Consider the following 7,500-nt stretch of genomic DNA (forward strand, 5'->3'; position numbering starts at 1 on the left):
TTTACCTTTCCTTTGATAATATCGGTGGCATGGAGAAGAGAGGCTGGTCTTCCATAAACAACCTTGCCTGGACTTGTGCCTCAGAGGGTAACTTTCTAGCTGTAATCCCATGGTCATTCACGACTGAAGGGGGTTCCCCTCTTTTCTATTATCTATCACTGCCTGACCAACGTACCTCGTTCCACTTTTCATTTGATCAGAATAGAGTGTCTGTTTCTTTTTCTGTGCTCCATACATATTCTGTTACAACTCTGTACATATTCCGAGTTAAACTTTGCCTTTCAAACTTTTAAGGTCAATAAAATCGAGTATCAGCCAAGATCTGGTGCTGACATATTCAGCTGTTCCCCTTTGCATAAAATTTCAGATCTTGGTGCCTAGGTTAGAAATCTTCATATATTCTAGAAATACAAATAGAAATATTACTAGTTTAACATTATCTTCTCTTCCATGCTTCAACTCACTTATAATTTTGTATATACTTAGTTATACAGTCCTATTGCTTACATACACACACACATATACTCTTTCTCTCCTCCTTCGTTTATAATCCTTCCTGCCCCTCTCTTCAATCACCAATTTATGCATCCAGAAAGGAGTTTTTGTTATGATCTTCCCCGCCAACAGTTTTTTTTTTTTTAAAGTGAAACACTTTTTATATTTATTGATCAGAACAAACTTCCATCAACTACCTCCCCTTCTCCCCCTCCGCACTCTCTCATTCACTTACTCCTTATTTCTTTTTTTCTCTCTCTCAATCTCTCTCCCCGTTTTTTTTTCCTCCCCCCCTCTCTCTCTATCTATCACCTCACTTTTGGCTTCAGATTAGTTCTTTTTGCTGATCTCTCTCAGTGTGTATGCAGGTGATGGTGGTGGGGGCAGTGTGTGTATCTTTACTACCGTAAATACACACGGTGAAGTACTCCACTTATATAAGAACGTCTGTGTGTATGTATGTTTGCTGAGTGCATGTGTCTGTATAAGGCAGATTTTGTGTACGGCGGGGAGAATGCTGTATAGTGTAGGAAGAGGGAGGTCTTGAGGTAGGTTTGCTTCTATGTAAATACATGATCAAGTACTGTTCTCTGTTAGGGTTACGTTTTTGTGTGAGTGTGTGCATATATAGTATGTACACACACATTGTTTATATATATATATATATATATATATATATAGACACACACACATCTTTTTGTGTGTATGTGGAACGCTGGGTGGTGCTAGGAAGGAGTTTACCAATCTGCAAATGCTTATTGAACTGCATTGCATTCATGGAGACATGGATGTGTGTGTGTATGTCGGTGTGTGTACGTGAGTGTGTGATTTCTGATGGAAAAGGTTTATTAATCTGTAAATATTTGTTCATGTGCGCTTCCTTTACATAAGCACTTGTGAGCTTATCTATGTATGCATGTGTATATATATATGGGTATAAACATATATGCATGTTTGTGTGTGTTGTCTAAATTACATATACGTAATGTATAGTGTGTATGTGTGTATATCTACTTATGCATGTATATATATTTATGTATATATATATATATATATATATATATATATATATATATACACACACACACACACACACATATATATGTCTGTATAATGTAGTGTTTGTGTGATGTGAGGTCGTGGGTGTGGAGTGAAGATGGCTTTACCAATTTGTATATATACATCAAAGTGTTTCACTTTTATTGAGACACGTATCAGCATCCCTATGTATGTATGTATGTATGTATGTATGTATGTGTGTGTGTATGTATGGACGTATGTATGGAAGCATGCAGGCATGTATATATATATATATACATGCATCTGTGTTGCTGTGTAACTATTTGCATGCTTGTTTGTTTGTATTTAAGTGTGTATGTATATATGCATGTATACACACACACACACACATATATATATGCCTGTATGTATCCATGTGTATTTTGTATAAGCAAATATTTATATGTATATATATACTATAATATATAATATTATATATACATACATATATATATACACACACACACACAAATATATACATGTATATATATATATACATATATATATATATATATATATATATATATATATATATATATATATATATATATATATGTTTGTATATATATACACAAACACATTCATACATGCATGTTTGCACTTGTAAGTATAAATGTATCTATGTATGTATCTATGTGGATATTTCTACATGTGACATACATAAAACTGAAATAATCTTCTGGCAAATATGTAGATGTGCATGTTACTGAAATCATTCGCATGTTTTACATACTCGCATATACAGTGACACACACACACACACGCTTGACTTTTGATCACATTTGTGGAACATCCACAAGTCTTGGTTGGCATATTTCAGAGGTGATTTGCCAATGCCTTTTCTCAATCTAAACAGCAGGATTAATTGAACCTGATCATTTCAATAGACTTGCCCCAAAATTTACTTTTTACTGAATCTCACTCACATTGCATTAATCAACCAAATATTATGGAAAGAGACACTTACCTTTGGTGCTATGCACCAAACTTAGAGCCATAATGTTCCAAACCTAAATTATTGGCTACATGGTCATGCCTGCACCTAATGTGTATGTGTATTTTACCTTTTATATGTTTCGTTCATTTGACTGTGGCCATGCTGGGGTACCACCTTCAAGGGTTTTAGTCGAATCAGTTGATCACTGGACTTATTTTTAAAGCCTAATACTCATGTTCTCAGTCTCTTTTACTGAACCATAAAATCCAAAATTCCATTTTGGAATTTTTGGGAGCAACTGTCTTTGAAGACATATTGTTGTTGAATGCTCGAAATGAGGAGTAGATTGACAACCGACAACTGATGAAGGGTTATTTTTTGTATAACTTGCCCTGTTTTCAATTTTTTTTTTCTCTCATTGTTTGCATATTTAACTCATTTGTTTTCCTACTTTATGTTGTTTACAGCTGGTGACGTCCTGTACCCATATATATACATATATACATTTACATATATTATTTATATCATTTTTTAAATAAACGCCAAGCATCCATTTCCAAGTAAGTTTATATATATATATATATATATATATATATATATACACACATATACATGCATATATATGTATATACACACACACACACACACACATATATATATATGTTTACACACACACTCACACACACACACACATGCATATATATATATATATATATATATATATATATATATATATACATACATACATATGTACATGCATGTATAAGCACATACACAAATAGAAAGAAAAAAAGTGAGATTGATTGAAACAGATTATCTGTCTGTGACCAACATATCATAATCCACTGCTATAAATTCTTTAAAGTGTTTTATCCATTAATCAATTGCCATCATCCTTTTTTTATAGCTGTTTTATCTCCAAAGGCAAATGAAATAAAAAAACAATTAAGATTTGCCTAATCTTTAAATTCTTAACATTTGATCAACACAATTTTTATCATTTCTATTGTTTTCAACTGGGACAAGACTTATTTATTTTATTATTTTAATTCAAAGTAAAAGCATAAGATAACTAAAGTCCGAGTGATTCAATTTTTTTCTGATAGTATATGTGAAAATATTTTGATAAAAACGGTTTGGATTTGAGTAAGAAAGTGAAATAAATAAATTTATATTGGAATAGTAGTTTTTGTTTTTTTCACAAGTGAGCTACCAGCCATCCTCCACCAGCACATTGCCATCCCCGGTCAATACGCTGGTTACCAGATCCAGCACAAGTGTGTGTGTCCATGTGTTATGCATTTCTCAGTGGGTGCCTTGCTCGTGGCCATGCTTGTGAACAAGCAAACATCATTCAATACTGAGGTTAGAGTGTTGCATTTGCAATTTTGTGGACAAGGTTTCAATTCCTGGACTAGTTGCATGTTGTGTTCTTGAACAAAATACTTCATTTCACACCGCTCCAGTTCACTCAGCTGCGAATGAGTAATTCTTTGATAGACCAGTATTCCTTTCTAGGAGTACACTGCTCTGCCCACCTAGACAACAGGGTGGCATCATTCAAAAGCTGAAACAATGCAAAGCACACTAAGACCAATAGTTTATAACTACATCCATTAGTCTAGCCAATATCGTGATACTGTCATATATATATATATATATATATATATATATATATATATAATATTTCTGTCTCATGACTTTCATCTCTTATGTTCATCTCCTATGTTCCTGCCTCAAGGCTTTCATTCTACACATGCCAGCTCAACTTTATTTGTCCTTATTAGTCGAAAGACACCTGCTGTTATTTTCTTTTTTATTTGTAATTGTGTAGTATTTTTTCCCATTTTTTTTTTTTTTGGTCTTTGCTGTTGTACACATTCGCTTGCTTTCTCCCCCAAAATTTAATGAACTTAGCTTAGATTTTTGGGACTAGCCAGAGTTGAACAGTCTCAAGTGTAACTGGCTGAAACTGTGAGAATGATCTAGAAACTTGACTGATGAGAGAGAGCTGTGAATGACTCGTCCTTGTTTTTTCCTATTCGTTTTTTTGTTGTTTTTTCTGTCCATCTTTGTATTGTCTGTCTGGATGCTTTATTGTCATCTGTTGTGTTCTTGTTCCACTTTTTGGATATATATATTGTTGTATTTTAGGATGGTCTTTTTTTTTCTTTCCAAATAAACACACGCACAATATATTCATTCTTCACTCGTTTATTACTATTCTTATTCTAACTCATGTCCATTGTCTGGAAGTCTTTCATCACACATCTGTGACCTCTTCAGTGATACTTTCCACCTTTGTGTGTGCTCTTGTTCCGCTTATTCCATTCTGCTCTTCTATGATGTGTATCCTTATATGCACATGCACTTGCGTTTGTATGTGTGTGTGTGTGTGTGTGTGTGTGTGTGTGTGTGTGCGTGCGTGGGTGTCATTGATCTCAGTAGCACTATGACCCCCCCCCCCATTGCCACTGCTGTTGCCCTTGAACCCGACTTTTGGTACCATTCTTGCATCTCTCTGTGGCATTTTATGGGAGTGGCAGTATTTTGGGTCTGCTGTAGGTAATATGTATTTTTGGTGGGGGGCCTGGGGAGTGGCAAGCAGAAGTGCCATCCAGGATGGCACACACTCTAGCTATACTAGTAGAAATCACCATGAGAAGCATTAGCATAAAAAACTGTGCACAGTTAATTGCTTCCTGAAATAAGCAGAAGAAGCAGATTGACATTTTAGGTGAAATCCTTAAAGTAGAGAAAGCAAGAAATAAGCAAGAAGAGAGAAACAAAAAAGAAACGATACTTGTTCGGAACACATGTATATTTTTCAACTACATGCTCTATATATTTGTTTATTATTTAACTGTGACTCTTACAGAGCTAAATATGTTGTATTCTTGTGCCATCTATTAAAAAGATGAATATGCCCACTATCTGATGCAATGAATATCTTTCTTGAATTCTGTTTTCTTTCATTCCTAGCAGAATCACCAACTGCAACATATAAGGGAAGGAAGAAATATTAAATGATGTAGCTTTAGATAACCCTAATCCCACAGCCACCACCACCATTATCACTATCAGTGGAATGGTCACTTTTGATCTTAGATTTGCTCAATAAGAATTGATCTGATCATAAACAACTACGACAAGGTAGTAATAGGTGGTGATAAAAATGTAATATAATTTAACCCTTGAATTAATCTGAACACACCTGCTGGAATATAGTTAAAGTATACCAAATGGATAAAGTATACAACTGCCTGCAAGTAGGATGTGAGTTCAAATCCTCTTCAAACATTTTGTTGTTGCTGTTTAATTTTAAGTCAGACTTGATCAAGAAGCCCTATTATCAAAAAGCATCCTAATAATGACAAACAAATTTCTTTTGTACCTCAGACAGCATTGTCTAATGTTTCTTATTTTTATGGTGGCAGTGTGGAATTTGAGAATGATTTAGTTGCTATTTCTAGCAGATCATGTAGCTTACTTCTCTTGGCCAGTTACTCACATTTACAGGAGAAAGTGAGAAAGAATTAGTCGTAGCTGCAAAGAGATAAATAGTATTGATGAGGTGTCCAGGTAGTATTTCAACATATAAGGTAAACAGAAGTGAAAGGGGGTGGAAAAACCAGGAGAGCTGGTGGCTGAAAATTAATTTACACTAAATTACTTAATTCTTTACTGAATAAAAGAAGTATAGTTTTCTATGAGAAATATAAGATTGTTGTTTTCTACATTTGGACATATTCCAGGCAAACATACCTTCATTTTTCCTCTTCAAATCATGATGTCGTGTAAATGGCACCCAATCCAAAAGGTATCAATATTTAACTCTGGATGCTTGATTTTGAGTCTGTATATGCTTCATATAGAATCAAATTCTTCTTCTTCAGAGAGCTTCAAATCAACATCAGATGGCATGTTTAGAAATGGGTTTCAAACCCAATCGAAGGCCTCAGTGTTTCATGAGAGAAAAATAAAGTTTTTTTCTCCCAGAGTTGTCAAATGTTCAACCATTTGAATGTTCCATCCTCTCTTTCTTTTAAACTACCGCTTTTACTTACTTACTTCTCTTTCTTTTGAAAGACAATCAGTTTATCTGTTGAAGTGAGAATATTTTCACAGCATACCAAATTACATCTCATGAGGCACTAACGAGCTACTGTGTACCATTATGGAGTCATTAATCCACAGTATCTAAGATGACTTGGGGGTGGGGTTAGGGCTATATTACACCCTTGGAGAGCTGTAATAATACAGCTGGCCTTAGAACAATTTGAACTCAGAACATTGTGTGTGTGTGTTAATTATTCTAATCAAGTTGATTTGTTACTATAAAATTACAATCAATTCACCATTCTTTTCATAGCTAATATGATTAAATTTTCACAAAATATTGATGTGTTATTAATAGTTAATATTATGGCGTTAATGTTACTATGTAAAATTGTTATTTATTAGATCTAAATATTATTAGATTTACGTGTCGCACTAATACAATAACTGGTTAATGCTATTAAGATGTTTGTATTTAGAAAACAGTTCAATGATTAAACTATTATTATCATTACTGGTTTTTTTTTTTTTTTTTTATTTTTGTTTGCTTGTGTTTTTTTTATTTTTTTCTTCTCTCTTGTAGTCATAAATGAGTTTGTCTCTTATTTTGCCACCAGCAACATATAAAGTTATATATGATGCATAATGAGTTGTCAAGATTAGCTATATCGTTATCATTATTGTCGTCATCATTATCATCATCATCATCATCACCATAACCACCATCAACTTCTTTGTTATTATAGCAATCGTCTCTACTATTTCCGTCATTGTCACATGTTTATATGTGTGAGAATGCAATTGTATCTGTTAGTGTATGTTAAATGTGTATGTGTATGTTAATATGTGCGAGTACGTATTGGGGTTTTTTTTTTCTCAAGTGTTTCTATATATATATATTTAATTTGTCAAATGTCTTTGTGTGGATTCTGTGCATTTCTGTAGGTGTG

At 33.7% G+C, this 7,500-nt stretch overlaps 2 long non-coding RNA genes across 2 annotated transcripts in view; one reads left to right on the plus strand and one right to left on the minus strand.

The window, feature by feature from the left end:
- The window catches only part of LOC149132055 (uncharacterized), a 547,197-nt gene that overhangs the window by 528,981 nt on the left and 10,716 nt on the right, over positions 1–7,500 (plus strand). The window lies entirely within an intron of this gene.
- LOC128249855 (uncharacterized) overlaps positions 5,350–7,500 on the minus strand; it is a 40,716-nt gene continuing 38,565 nt past the window's right edge. The window contains exon 3 of the long non-coding RNA XR_008265976.2: positions 5,350–5,485. This is a non-coding gene — a long non-coding RNA (uncharacterized LOC128249855). The remainder of the gene's footprint in view (positions 5,486–7,500) is intronic.

Source organism: Octopus bimaculoides, chromosome 18 (genome assembly GCF_046866305.1).
Source record: "Octopus bimaculoides isolate indiv1 chromosome 18, ASM4686630v1, whole genome shotgun sequence".
NCBI classification, from domain to species: domain Eukaryota; kingdom Metazoa; phylum Mollusca; class Cephalopoda; order Octopoda; family Octopodidae; genus Octopus; species Octopus bimaculoides.